Raw genomic sequence first — 15,668 nt, forward strand, 5'->3', positions numbered from 1 at the left:
AAATATGGCAGAATTAATTCCAAACATATCAATAACTTTGGTCACCTGATGTGAAGAGCTGACTTGTTGGAAATTACCCTGATGCTAGGAAAGATTGAGGGCAAGGGGAGAAGGGGGCAACAGAGGATGAGATGGTTGGATGGCATCACTGACTCAATAGACATGAGTTTGAGCAAATCCATGGAGATAGGGAAGGACAGAAAAGCCTGGCGTGCTGTAGTTCATGGGGTTGCAAAAAGTCAGACACAACCTAGTGACTGAACAGCAATATCAATAAATACATTAAATGTAAATGAATCAAACATTCCAATTAAAAAGCAGAGGTTATCAGGCTGTATAAAAAGTAAGAACCAACAAAATGCAATCTATGAGATTCACTTTAAAATATCAGACAATTAGGTTTGAAGTAAAATGATACAGAGATATATGATGTAAATATTAAGTTTATGAAAACCATGAAAAATATGAACATATATGACAAGTTAAACACATATAAAACTAAGATTTTTAGATAAGAATAGCAAATATAGAAGGGGTAATTTTATACTTATAAAGGATAATCTCAACAGGAAAACATAATTTTAAACATGTATGTACTTAATAACAGAATTTTCCAAAAATGAAGCAAAACGGACAGAACTAAAGAGAGAAAGAGACCAAATTCAAAGATAAAGTTGAAGATTTTGACTCTTCCTACAGAAATAGTTTGAACAAGCTGACAAAAAAATCAATAAGGATATAAAAGATCTGTCCTCAGAACATTATACCCAGTAACTGAAGAATACACTTGTTTTTTTTCTTTTTTTTTTCAAGTGCACATGAAGCAGTCAGATATATAGTATCTTGGGCCAAAAATCAAGCATTAATAAAATTTAAAATATAGAAAAAATAGAAACAAATGACCAACATCAGGAATAGAAGAGGAAGTATTGCTACATACTGTCCGACCCTGTAAGAATAAGGGAACATTGTCTAAAACTGCAGATCAGTAAGAAATCAGGTAAAAATCTACACATTCCTTGAAAGCTTGTATTTATCTGACACCAGAAATAATAGAACACCTGAAAACTATTTATTTATTAAAATAACTAGATTTGTAATAGTATCAGATCAGATCAGATCAGTCTCTCAGTTGTGTCTGACTCTTTGCGACCCTATGAATCGCAGCACGCCAGGCCTCCCTGTCCATCACCATCTCCCGGAGTTCACTGAGACTCACATCCATCGAGTCAGCGATGCCATCCAGCCATCTCATCCTCTGTCGTCCCCTTCTCCTCCTGCCCCCAATCCCTCCCAGCATCAGGGTCTTTTCCAATGAGTCAACTCTTCGCATGAGGTGGCCAAAGTACTGGAGTTTCAGCTTTAGCATCATTCCTTCCAAAGAAATCCCAGGGCTGATCTCCTTCAGAATGGACTGGTTGGATCTCCTTGCAGTCCAAGGGACTCTCAAGACTCTTCTCCAACACCACAGTTCAAAAGCATCAATTCTTTGGCGCTCAGCCTTCTTCACAGTCCAACTCTCACATCCATACATGACCACAGGAAAAATCATAGCCTTGACTAGACGAACCTTTGTTGGCAAAGTAATGCCTCTGCTTTTGAATATGCTATCTAGGTTGGTCATAACTTTCCTTCCAGGGAGTAAGCGTCTTTTAATTTCATGGCTGCAGTCACCGTCTGTAGTGATTTTGGAGCCCAGAAAAATAAAGTCTGACACTGTTTTCACTGTTTCCCCATAATACTATATCTTTCTGCAAAGTCCAAATGCAGATACACTGGTGAATCATCAAATGAATAATGCCCATTTTTACACAAAGTGTTTTGAAAATGGAGGAGTATAAAGTCTGACATGGATATTAGAAGAAAAGAAATATACAGTCTAAAGTCTATTATGAGTTAAAGATATACACAGCCAATTGCTCTGTGGTTGAATTCCCAGGAATTTAACACAAAGAAATAAAAAAAGAGATACTACTGAAGATTGAACGGTGTAACTACCGGTGCTAACACTTTTATCTTTATCTTTTCCATTATATAGGTAAAAATAACACTCAATATTTTAAATAAAAGTTTTAAAATTTGTATACACATTTAAAAAGTTTTAAAAACAGGGGGAGGAGCCAAGATGGCGGAGGAGTAGGACGGGGAGAACACTTTCTCCCCCACAAATTCATCAAAAGAGCATTTAAACATCGAGTAAATTCCACAAAACAACTTCCGAATGCCGGCAGAGGACATCAGGCACCCAGAAAAGCAGCCCAACTCTTCGAAAGGAGATAACCGAGTGGCGGGGAGGCGATAAGTCGCAGCATTGGCACCCGCCAAGCACCTCATCGCCTGAGCTGCTCGACCTGGGAAGAACACAAAACGCAGGCCCAACCGAGTCTGCGCCTCTGAGGACTACCCGAGTGCCTGAACCTGAGCGGCTTGGACCTGGGAGCTCAGTCCAGGGCCGGCCTCTGATTGTTCCCGGCGGAACAACCTAGAGCCCAAGCAGTGTGGGCAGGGAGGTTACACGCGCCGTGAGCGGGGGCAGACCCAGTGTGGCCGAGGCACTTCGAGCGCACGCCAGTGTTATCTGTTTGCAGCATCCCTCCCTCCCTCCCCACAGCCCGGCTGAACAAGTGAGCCTAAATTAAAAAAAAAAAAAAAAAAAAAAAAATAGGGTCCTCCACCGTCCCCTTTGTGTCAGGGCGGGAACCAGACACTGAAGAGACCAGCAAACAGAAGAAGCTCTAACAGAGGGAAACGCCTTGGAAGCTACAGGCCATAGATTAAAACCCTGTGGTTACTACGGATTACATAGGAAGGGGCCTATAGATCTTGAGAAATATAAGTCGGACTAAGGAACTGCCAAAAATGAACTGAACCCACAATACTCACAACAAAACCAGAGAAAGACCTAGATATATTTTTACTATTTTTACGATCAATCTTTCTTTCTTTTTTTTTTTTAATTAAAAAAAAATTTTTTTAAGTCCTCTATTGTCCTTTAATTTTCACTTTTATAACTATTACTTTGCAAAAAAAAAAAAAAAAGACCCTATTTTTTTTTTTTTTTCTTCTTCAGCAAACTTCATATATATATTTTATAATTTTTTGACCGTGGTTTTTTTTTTTTTTTTTTTTTCTTTTTTCTTTTTCTTCTTTTCTTTAACATTGCATTTTTGAAATTCCAAACTCTACTCTAGATTTTTAATTTTAGCCTTTTGATATATGTTATCAATTTTGTACCTATAGTTTTTTTCATAATTGCTGTGACTTTTTTTTTTTTCCTCTGTTTCTTTCTCTTCTTCTTTTATATAACATCGTATATCTGCAATTCCAAACTCTACTCAAGATTTTTAATTTATGCTTTTTGGTATTTGATATCAATTTTGTACCTGTATTTTCTTTATAATTTTTGCGACATTGTTTTTGTTGGTTTGATTGTTTTCTCTCTTTATTTTTCTTCTTCTTCTTTTTTTTTTTTTTTTTTTTTTTTTTAACGTTGTATTTTTGAAATTCCAAACTCTACTCTGGATTTTTAATTTTTGCTGTTTGGTATTAGTTATCAATTTTGTACCTGTAGTTTCTTTATTACTTTCACGACCTTGTTTGTTTTTCTTTGTTCGTTTTTTCTCTCTTTCTTTTCCTTCTCCTTTTCATTAACATCGCATTTTTGAAATTCCAAACTCTACTCTAATTTCTAATTTTTGTTTTTATGTATTTGTTACCAATTTTGTACCTTTAAGAACCCAATCTTCAGGACCCATTTTTCACTAGTGTACGAGATTACTGGCTTGACTGCTCTCTCTCCCTTTGGACTCTCCATTTTCTCCACCAGGTCACCTGTATCTCCTCCCTAACCCCTCTCTACTCTACCCAACTCTGTGAATTTCTGTGTGTTCCAGACGGTGGAGAACACTTAAGGAACTGATTACTGGCTGGATCTGTCTCCCGCCTTTTCATTTCCCCCTTTTATCCTTCTGGCCACCTCTGTCTCCTGCCTCCTTCTTCTCTTCCCTGTATAACTCCGTGAACATCTCTGAGTGGTCCAGTTGTGGAGTGCACATAAGGAAGTGACTACTGGCTAGCCCACTCTCTCCACTATTGATTCCACCTCATCTCATTTGGGTCACCTCTAACTCCCTCCTCCCTCTTCTCTTCTCCATGTAACGCTGTGAACCTCTCTGAGTGACCCTCACAGTAGAGAAACTTTTCATCTTTAACGTAGATGTTTTATCAGTGGTGCTGTATAGAAGGAGAAGTTTTGAAACTACTGTAAAATTAAGACCGATAACTGGAAGTAGGAGGCTTAAGTCCAATCCCTGACTCCAGGGAACTCCTGACTCCAAGGAACATTAATTGACAGTAGCTCATCAAACGCCTCCATACCGACACTGAAACCAAGCACCACACAAGGGCCAACAAGTTCCAGGGAAAGACATAACAAGCAAATTCTCCAGCAACAAAGGAACACAGCCCTGAGCTTCAAGATACAGGCTGCCCAAAGTCACCCCAAAACCATAGACATCTCATAACTCATTACTGGACATTTCATTACACTCCAGAGAGAAGAAATACAGCTCCATCCACCAGAACATCGACAAAAGCTTCCCTAACCAGGAAACCTTGACAAGCCACCTGTACAAACCCACACACAGCGAGGAAACGCCACAATAAAGAGAACTCCACAAACTGCCAGAATACAGAAAGGACACCCCAAACTCAGCAATTTAAACAAGATGAAGAGACAGAGGAATAGCCAGCAGATAAAGGAACAGGATAAATGCCCACCAAACCAAACCAAAGAGGAAGAGATAGGGAATCTACCTGATAAAGAATTCCGAATAATGATAGTGAAATTGATCCAAAATCTTGAAATTAAAATGGAATCACAGATAAATAGCCTGGAGGCAAGGATTGAGAAGATGCAAGAAAGGTTTAACAAGGACTTAGAAGAAATAAAAAAGAGTCAATATATAATGAATAATGCAATAAGTGAAATTAAAAACACTCTGGAGGCAACAAATAGTAGAATAACAGAGGCAGAAGATAGGATTAGTGAATTAGAAGATAGAATGGTAGAAATAAATGAATCAGAGAGGATAAAAGAAAAACGAATTAAAAGAAATGAGGACAATCTCAGAGACCTCCAGGACAATATTAAACGCTACAACATTCGAATCATAGGGGTCCCAGAAGAAGAAGACAAAAAGAAAGACCATGAGAAAATACTTGAGGAGATAATAGTTGAAAACTTCCCTAAAATGGGGAAGGAAATAATCACCCAAGTCCAAGAAACCCAGAGAGTCCCAAATAGGATAAACCCAAGGCGAAACACCCCAAGACACATAGTAATCAAATTAACAAAGATCAAACACAAAGAACAAATATTAAAAGCAGCAAGGGAAAAACAACAAATAACACACAAGGGAATTCCCATAAGGATAACAGCTGATCTTTCAATAGAAACTCTTCAAGCCAGGAGGGAATGGCAAGACATACTTAAAATGATGAAAGAAAATAATCTACAGCCAAGATTATTGTACCCAGCAAGGATCTCATTCAAGTATGAAGGAGAAATCAAAAGCTTTTCAGACAAGCAAAAGCTGAGAGAATTCTGCACCACCAAACCAGCTCTCCAACAAATACTAAAGGATATTCTCTAGACAGGAAACACAAAAATTGTGTATAAATTCGAACCCAAAACAATAAAGTAAATGGCAACGGGGTCATACTTATCAGTAATTACCTTAAACGTAAATGGGTTGAATGCCCCAACCAAAAGACAAAGACTGGCTGAATGGATACAAAAACAAGACCCCTGCATATGTTGTCTACAAGAGACCCACCTCAAAACAGGGGACACATACAGACTGAAAGTGAAGGGCTGGAAAAAGATTTTCCATGCGAATAGGGACCAAAAGAAAGCAGGAGTAGCAATATTCATATCAGATAAAATAGACTTTAAAACAAAGACTGTGAAAAGAGACAAAGATGGTCACTACATAATGATCAAAGGATCAATCCAAGAAGAAGATATAACAATTATAAATATATATGCACCCAACACGGGAGCACCGCAGTATGTAAGACAAATGCTAACAAGTATGAAAGAAGAAATTAACAATAACACAATAATAGTGGGAGACTTTAATACCCCACTCACACCTATGGATAGATCAACTAAACAGAAAATTAACAAGGAAACACAAACTTTAAACGATACAATAGACCAGTTAGACCTAATTGATATCTATAGGACATTTCATCCCAAAACAATGAATTTCACCTTCTTCTCAAGTGCACATGGAACCTTCTCCAGGATAGATCACATCCTGGGCCATAAAGCTAGCCTTGGTAAATTCAAAAAAATAGAAATCATTCCAAGCATCTTTTCTGACCACAATGCAGTAAGATTAGATCTCAATTACAGGAGAAAAACTATTAAAAAATCCAACATATGGAGGCTGAACAACACGCTGCTGAATAACCAACAAATCACAGAAGAAATCAAAAAAGAAATCAAAATTTGCATAGAAACGAATGAAAATGAAAACACAACAACCCAAAACCTGTGGGACACGGTAAAAGCAGTCCTAAGGGGAAAGTTCATAGCAATACAGGCACACCTCAAGAAACAAGAAAAAAGTCAAATAAACAACCTAACTCTACACCTAAAGCAACTAGAAAAGGAAGAAATGAAGAACCCCAGGGTTAGTAGAAGGAAAGAAATCTTAAAAATTAGAGCAGAAATAAATGCAAAAGAAACAAAAGAGACCATAGCAAAAATCAACAAAACCAAAAGCTGGTTCTTTGAAAGGATAAATAAAATTGACAAACCATTAGCCAGACTCATCAAGAAACAAAGGGAGAAAAATCAAATCAATAAAATTAGAAATGAAAATGGAGAGATCACAACAGACAACACAGAAATACAAAGGATCATAAGAGACTACTATCAACAATTATATGCCAATAAAATGGACAACGTGGAAGAAATGGACAAATTCTTAGAAAAGTACAACTTTCCAAAACTCGATCAGGAAGAAATAGAAAATCTTAACAGACCCATCACAAGCACGGAAATTGAAACTGTAATCAAAAATCTTCCAGCAAACAAAAGCCCAGGTCCAGACGGCTTCACAGCTGAATTCTACCAAAAATTTAGAGAAGAGCTAACACCTATCCTGCTCAAACTCTTCCAGAAAATTGCAGAGGATGGTAAACTTCCAAACTCATTCTATGAGGCCACCATCACCCTAATACCAAAACCTGACAAAGATCCCACAAAAAAAGAAAACTACAGGCCAATATCACTGATGAACATAGATGCAAAAATCCTTAACAAAATTCTAGCAATCAGAATCCAACAACACATTAAAAAGATCATACATCATGACCAAGTGGGCTTTATCCCAGGGATGCAAGGATTCTTCAATATCCGCAAATCAATCAATGTAATACACCACATTAACAAATTGAAAAATAAAAACCATATGATTATCTCAATAGATGCAGAGAAAGCCTTTGACAAAATTCAACATCCATTTATGATCAAAACTCACCAGAAAGCAGGAATAGAAGGAACCTACCTCAACATAATCAAAGCTATATATGACAAACCCACAGCAAACATTATCCTCAATGGTGAAAAATTGAAAGCATTTCCTCTAAAGTCAGGAACAAGACAAGGGTGCCCACTTTCACCATTACTATTCAACATAGTTTTGGAAGTTTTGGCCACAGCAATCAGAGCAGAAAAAGAAATAAAAGGAATCCAAATTGGAAAAGAAGAAGTAAAGCTCTCACTGTTTGCAGATGACATGATCCTCTACATAGAAAACCCTAAAGACTCCACCAGAAAATTACTAGAACTAATCAATGACTATAGTAAAGTTGCAGGATATAAAATCAACACACAGAAATCCCTTGCATTCCTATACACTAATAATGAGAAAACAGAAAGAGAAATTAAGGAAACAATTCCATTCACCATTGCAACGGAAAGAATAAAATACTTAGGAATATATCTACCTAAAGAATCTAAAGACCTATATATAGAAAACTATAAAACACTGGTGAAAGAAATCAAAGAGGACACTAACAGATGGAGAAATATACCATGTTCATGGATTGGAAGAATCAATATAGTGAAAATGAGTATACTACCCAAAGCAATCTATAGATTCAATGCAATCCCTATCAAGCTACCAACAGCATTCTTCACAGAGCTAGAACAAATAATTTCACAATTTGTATGGAAAAACAAAAAACCTCGAATAGCCAAAGCGATCTTGAGAAAGAAGAATGGAACTGGAGGAATCAACCTACCTGACTTCAGGCTCTACTACAAAGCCACAGTTATCAAGACAGTATGGTACTGGCACGAAGACAGAAATATAGATCAATGGAACAAAATAGAAAGCCCAGAGATAAATCCACGCACATACGGACACCTTATCTTTGACAAAGGAGGCAAGAATATACAATGGATTAAAGACAATCTCTTTAACAAGAGGTGCTGGGAACTCTGGTCAACCACTTGTAAAAGAATGAAACTAGAACACTTTCTAACACCATACACAAAAATAAACTCAAAATGGATTAAAGATCTAAACGTAAGACCAGAAACTATAAAACTCCTAGAGGAGAACATAGGCAAAACACTCTCTGACATACATCACAGCAGGATCCTCTATGACCCACCTCCCAGAATATTGGAAATAAAAGCAAAAAATAAACAAATGGGACCTAATTAACCTTAAAAGCTTCTGCACATCAAAGGAAACTATTAGCAAGGTGAAAAGACAGCCTTCAGAATGGGAGAAGATAATAGCAAATGAAGCAACTGACAAACAACTAATCTCGAGAATATACAAGCAACTCCTACAGCTCAACTCCAGAAAAATAAATGACCCAATCAAAAAATGGGCCAAAGAACTAAATAGACATTTCTCCAAAGAAGACATAAAGATGGCTAACAAACACATGAAAAGATGCTCAACATCACTCATTATCAGAGAAATGCAAATCAAAACCACTATGAGGTACCATTTCACGCCAGTCAGAATGGCTGCAATCCAAAAGTCTACAAGTAATAAATGCTGGAGAGGGTGTGGAGAAAAGGGAACCCTCTTACACTGTTGGTGGGAATGCAAACTAGTGCAGCCACTATGGAGAACAGTGTGGAGATTCCTTAAAAAACTGGAAATAGACATGCCTTATGATCCAGCAATCCCACTGCTGGGCATACACACTGAGAAAACCAGAAGGGAAAGAGACACGAGTACCCCAATGTTCATCGCAGCACTGTTTATAATAGCCAGGACATGGAAGCAACCTAGATGTCCATCAGCAGATGAATGGATAAGAAAGCTGTGGTACATATACACAATGGAGTATTATTCAGCCATTAAAAAGAATACATTTGAATCAGTTCTAATGAGGTGGATGAAACTGGAGCCTATTATACAGAGTGAAGTAAGCCAGAAAGAAAAACACCAATACAGTATACTAACGCATATATATGGAATTTAGAAAGATGGTAACAATAACCCTGTGTACGAGACAGCAAAAGAGACACTGATGTATAGAACAGTCTTATGGACTCTGTGGGAGAGGGAGAGGGTGGGAAGATTTGGGAGAATGGCATTGAAACATGTAAATATCATGTATGAAATGAGTTGCCAGTCCAGGTTCGATGCACGATACTGGATGCTTGGGGCTGGTGCACTGGGACGACCCAGAGGGATGGAATGGGGAGGGAGGAGGGAGGAGGGTTCAGGATGGGGAACACATGTATACCTGTGGCGGATTCATTTTGATATTTGGCAAATCTAATACAGTTATGTAAAGTTTAAAAATAAAATAAAATTAAAAAAAAAAAAAAAATAAAAAGTTTTAAAAACAGAATTTTTAAAATAATCAGAGTTCTTTGGGTGATTCACAATCATTTTCATTTGGATTATTGTTTCATGTTGTTTTAAAATTCTTTTTCATTGACCTCTCATCTTGTTATTTAAAGTTAAGAGCATTATTTCCATATGTGTAAGCCTGAAGAATGATTTTTATGATGAGAGCATTAGTGGATGTTATTATCTAACCATTTTTTAGTCTATTTAAGAATCACTGTTCATAATCACACGTATGCACGCAAAGAGCTGTATATGTGTTTGGTGTAATGTGATTTTATCTTCCCTAAGCTAGATGTCTAAAGGATTTGTTTTTTCTTGGGTTATTTGGCCTCCCTGATAGGTAATATAAGTTAATTATTTCTTTTGCTTTGATATGATTTCTTTATTTGTATAGAGGAAGAAGATCTGATTGTATGTTTTGTGGCTCCCATTACTGAGAGTTTCTTTTCTCTTTTGTCAGTTTCTCTCCTCTTTAACAATTTCTCTTGGCAGAGAATGACACTCCTACCATTTTAGTGATCAATAACTGGGATTATAAATCTTCATTCTTTTCCAGTGTTTTGCCAATGGAGTAATTTATTTCTGCCATGCATGTGGTCATGCCTTAAGGGATATCACACAGTGTCTACACAATAAAATTATCTGGCGTAAAATTCACTACAGATTTTCTTCCCCTGAAAAACAAAAATCCTCCTGGTTTTAATGCATTAGCACTGCAGTTATCTTTGCTTAAGACTTAAAAAAAAAAAAAAAAAAAAAGATTAGAAAAGCAATCAGGAGGAAGAAAGCATAACTCTGATTTCTCTTACTTCTCCATGGGAGCATGTTAAGAACTTGTTATCTTTCACTTGAGAAGTTAAACAAAACGGAATATGTTTTCCACTACAACTAATTTGGAGCCTTCAATGCAAAAGGTGATATTATCGATCCTCAGATCCATTCTATTTAACAAAAAACTTGTTGAATGAAATGGTTAGAACTCAAGTAACTAGTCTTTTAAGCTTTAAGTATAGGACATAGAATCAAGAATCTGGGTGTTAGTGCCAACTGCCCCATTGGAAAATTCTTTTGTGCAAATCACCCCATTTCTCATAGAGTGTGTATTAGAAGGAACTGGCAGAAGTTTCTAACACATTCTTCTGTTACCATTACATTTTTTTCCTGGTTATGATGTGGATACTAAGGTCATGCTTTTACATTTTTCACAGGTATACATAGCCAAAAGGAAAGTTATACTGCCTACTCATAGCTTTGAAGACTCAAAGAAGTAAACATTACTATGTAAAGCTTAAATCCTCAGAAAAGATCTCAGTGTTGGGTGAGTTTAAGTCAAGTCGCTTTTACAGATCAGCACATGAAACCAGTTTGAGATGCAAAGGAGATAAGAGAGAAGTAAAAGAAAATATGGGTTTGTGATAAATTCTTGTTGGATATAATTATTGAATCCAATAATTCAATTGGATATAATGTTTCTTAGTGGAAACTACAGTTTTCTAGAAAAAGTCAAAAGTCTCAGAGGTCTTAAATAATTTATTAGCTGAGTGATATTAAAAACTAAAGATAGTTTTCTCCTATGTAAAATGAACAAATTGGGCCAGGTGATTGTTAGGGTTCTGTCCTGTTACAATATTCCATGTGCCTTTTACTATGTTAATACCCCTTGAGGCTGTGTTCTATCTGTTGGGATATTTAAGTGCCTCAGTCATCTTCTTTGAGATTTTCTTGTTGACACAAACAGATTAGGCTGTTTTGGCCCTAACAGAGATGACTTAAAGAACTGTGTTAGAAATTGAAGCTTATGTAATTCCCAATAGTTCTTTGGAAATTTTCACTCAAATAATATTCTTTGAATCAAGCCATAGCAACAAATTATAAGTCATTATTTCAGCATAAAACTTTATCTTCTATTATACAAAGAGACAGATCTGCTCTGAAGCTCTAAAGAAATGCTGGTGTAACTAAAATGCTCAGGCTGGAAATTCCTGTGCATTCTGCATTTCTAATAGACTTACTTCATTCAAACATAGCCCGTTAGGAACATGACCTATTATCACACATTTTCAGACATAACCAACATGGCATCTATATAAGGAAATAGTCTACTGTATTAATTGGGAGAATTTTAGCTGCTTTAATGAATAACAAATTTTCAGTAGCTCAGTTCTCCTGAGGTTTATTTCTCACTCAAGTAGCAATGGAAAGTGGATGTTCCTGGACCCTGGAAAACTTTCTTCTGATATAGAGATGTCTTTCCCACTTGTAGCTACATCAATCTTCAGACTTGTAGAGTCCTCTGCTTCCAACCAATGCTGCTAAGTCACTTCAGTCACGTCCGGCTCTGTGTGACCCCAGAGATGGCAGCCCACCAGGCTCCCCCATCCCTGGGATTCTCCAGGCAAGAACACTGGAGCGGGTTGCCATTTCCTTCTCCAATACATGAAAGTGAAAAGTGAAAGTGAATTCGCTCAGTCGTATCTGACTCTTAGCGACCTCATGGACTGCAGCCCACCAGGCTCATCCATCCATGGGATTTTCCAGGCAAGAGTACTGCAGCGGGGTGCCATTGCTTCTAACCAATGGCCAGGGGGAAAAAGTACAGAGAAAGCATACCATTTCTTAACCGCTTTAGACTGGAGGCACACACATCACTTCTGTTCTCATTTCTGGTCATAATGAAGGGGAAATGCCAATTCCTGGCTGGGTAGTTTCTTTCCAGGGTGACTTTGTGCTATGAAGGAAAAGCATGGATGTTGACAGCTATCTTTGGCCAACCCAATATATCAATTACTCTTAGAAGGCTTGTGTTTAGAGCTGTCCTTTAGAGCTCAGGTCACTATGTGTCTTTGTTAAGTGACCACCCACACATGAACTTTTACCAACTTCATTAAGCCATAAACTGGATTTTTGGCTGAATCCAGTCCCAAGCTTGATGGTAGTATTCCTCCATTTATGACTTGTATTTCTCCCATTACACTCATTACTAAAATACGAAGGCATGCCAGAAGCAAAGTGGTTATCAGATAAAGCAGTCCTGGATGAACTTTTATGAAAATGTCTTCCTCAGCAGATTTTTTTTACCCTTTTTGATTATTAACTCAAAGTACCTGTTTGATAATTCTCCTTGACAACAAGAAAACGCTTCCTTTTTCCTTTTGAATGCTTCCTTTTTTGACTTTGGTTTCCTTCATTGCAAAATGAAGTGCTTAGATGGAATGACCTCCAAGTTCTCTTTATGCTCTAAAATTACTGCAGAGTTTGATGGAAGCCTATCATATTGCTTACACATCTTTTGTTGTCATCGTTGTTAGGTCACTAAGTCGTGTCCAACTCTTTGTGACCCCATGGGCTGCAGTGTGCCAGGCTCCTCTGTCCTTCACTATCTCCTGGAGTTTGCTTAGATTCATGTCCATTAAGTCAGTGATGCCATCCAACCTTCTCATCCTTTGTTGCCCTCTTCTCCTCCTGCCCTCAACTTTCCCAGCTTCAGGGTCTTTTCCAATGAGTTGGCTCTTTCCATCAGGTGACCAAAGTATTGGAGCTTCAGCTTCAGCATCGGTCCTTCCAATGAATAGTCAGGGTTGATTTCCTTTAGGGTTGATTGATTTGATCTCCTTGCAGTCCATAGGACTCTTAAGCATCTTCTCTAGCACCACAATTCAAAAGCAATACTGGATGCTTGGGGCTGGTGCACTGGGATGACCCAGAGGGATGGAATGGGGAGGGAGGAGGGAGGAGGGTTCAGGATGGGGAACACATGTATACCTGTGGCAGATTCATTTTGCTATTTGGCAAAACTAATACAATTATGTAAAGTTTAAAAATAAAATAAAATTAAAAAAAAATAAAACAAAAAACAAAAACAAAAACAAAAGCATTAACTCTTTAGCACTCAGCCTTCTGTATGGTCCAACTCTCACATCTGTACATGACTACTGGAAAAAATATAGCTTTGACTATATGACCTTTGTCAGGAGGGGATTTCTCTGTTTCTAATACACTGTTTAGGTTTGTCATAAGCTTTCCTTTCAAGGAGTAAGAATCTTAATTCCATGGCTTCAGTCACCCTCCACAGTGATGTGGGAGCCCTAGAACATAAAATCTGTCACTGTTTCCACTTTTCCCCCTTATATTTTCCATGAAGTGATGGGACTGGATGCCATAATCTTAGTTTTTTGAATGTTGAGTTTTAAGACTGCTTTTTCATTCACTCTCTTCTTTCTCCCTCATCAAGAGGCTCATCCGTTTCTTTTCACTTTCTGCCACTAGATTAGCATCACCTGCATATGTGAAGCTGTTGATACTTCTCCCTGCAATCTTGATTCCAGCTTGTGATTCCCTCAGCCCAGCATCCTGCTCTCCTGTCCCGTTGTCATTCACACTGATGTGTTTTACACACTGACTCTGGTCATGTCTGACTCTGTTGGCCAGTGTGAACTATCAAGCACTTCCTAGCCCCTAGGAACTCTGTTGTAGAGTTTCAGATCATGAAGCATCCTTTCCTGTTACCATTTTAATATCTGGAATCTGGCCTATATCCTCAAATTCACAGTCAGTTTCCCAAAGCTTTATGTCTGAGCTTATGATAACTGAACTACTTAACCCTTTAAACGTTTCCCCAGCAGATATCATTTTTTTCTCTCTGAATCTAATTTAATGCCCATGAACGTGATCCATTTGATGGGACCATCTGTCTCTTTTTTCCTTCTGCCAAAGACACTCTGCATATTTTGGCAGCTTCCCTAAGTGTACTAATAACTCATGCCAAGTACAGTTGGAATGCTTCATGAGTCCAGACTCAGAAAGCAATTGAATCAAGCAGTGTTCATCTTAAAATGATGGCTGATTTGTGGTGAGTCAAGAAACACTGGACTATATATCTTAAGATCTGGAAGATCAGAAGGATAAACTAATGTGATAATTATCCTCAAATGGCACTGAAAAGGCTACTTAAGTTATAGAATAGTGACATTTATGGATTTTATTCTCAGAGGTCAAGGCCTCAATTTTTGGATTTATAACCTCTATCCATGTAAGTACCACTGTGGTCCCTTTTGTACACATAACACTGTGCACACAGAGACACAGTTGACTGGTTCTGAAGAGGGTGTCTGACTCATGCTGGCTCAAGCTCAGTTCTTCCAGGAGGTAGGTGGATGTAGAACCCAGATGGCGTCTTTACGAAAAACAGCTTGGGTGTTAGAGGTCATCATAAGTTTGTCATATGGACTAGAAAATGAAAGGTAGCATTCTTTTTAGGGGAGGGAGGGAAAGAGAAAGAGAGGGAGAGAGAGAAAGATGGATGTGGAAGAAGGGAGGGGCAGAGAGGGAAAGGAAGGGATGGAGAGAAATGGATAGAAGGGAAAATAGAGAGGAACAGAAATGGTAAGATAAAAACTGAGTTCTGATATCATTTGTGATTCTGGTTTTTCATTGGTTCAGATGTATTTCTCTTCTCAAATTCCATGAGCTATCAAACAATTTCAAAAATTAACCACACCCTTTTTTGCATAAGCAAGCCTTATTACTTGCAAATTAAATATTAATTTTATGTATGAGGGAAAAAATTAGCTTTTTTCTGGTCAACATGAGGGAGGCTTGACTCAAATATTAATTGTGGCAGAAGAATTCAGATTAAAAATAAAATTTCAATCATCTGGAGGTTTGTTCTTTCTTTAGGAAAGGTTATTCAAACGATGACAATTTTCATAATTTACCTGTTATCTAAATAGTACATATTTTCCATATATTTAGATTCTGGAGAGTGAA

Source organism: Bubalus bubalis, chromosome 14 (genome assembly GCF_019923935.1).
Source record: "Bubalus bubalis isolate 160015118507 breed Murrah chromosome 14, NDDB_SH_1, whole genome shotgun sequence".
NCBI lineage: Eukaryota > Metazoa > Chordata > Mammalia > Artiodactyla > Bovidae > Bubalus > Bubalus bubalis.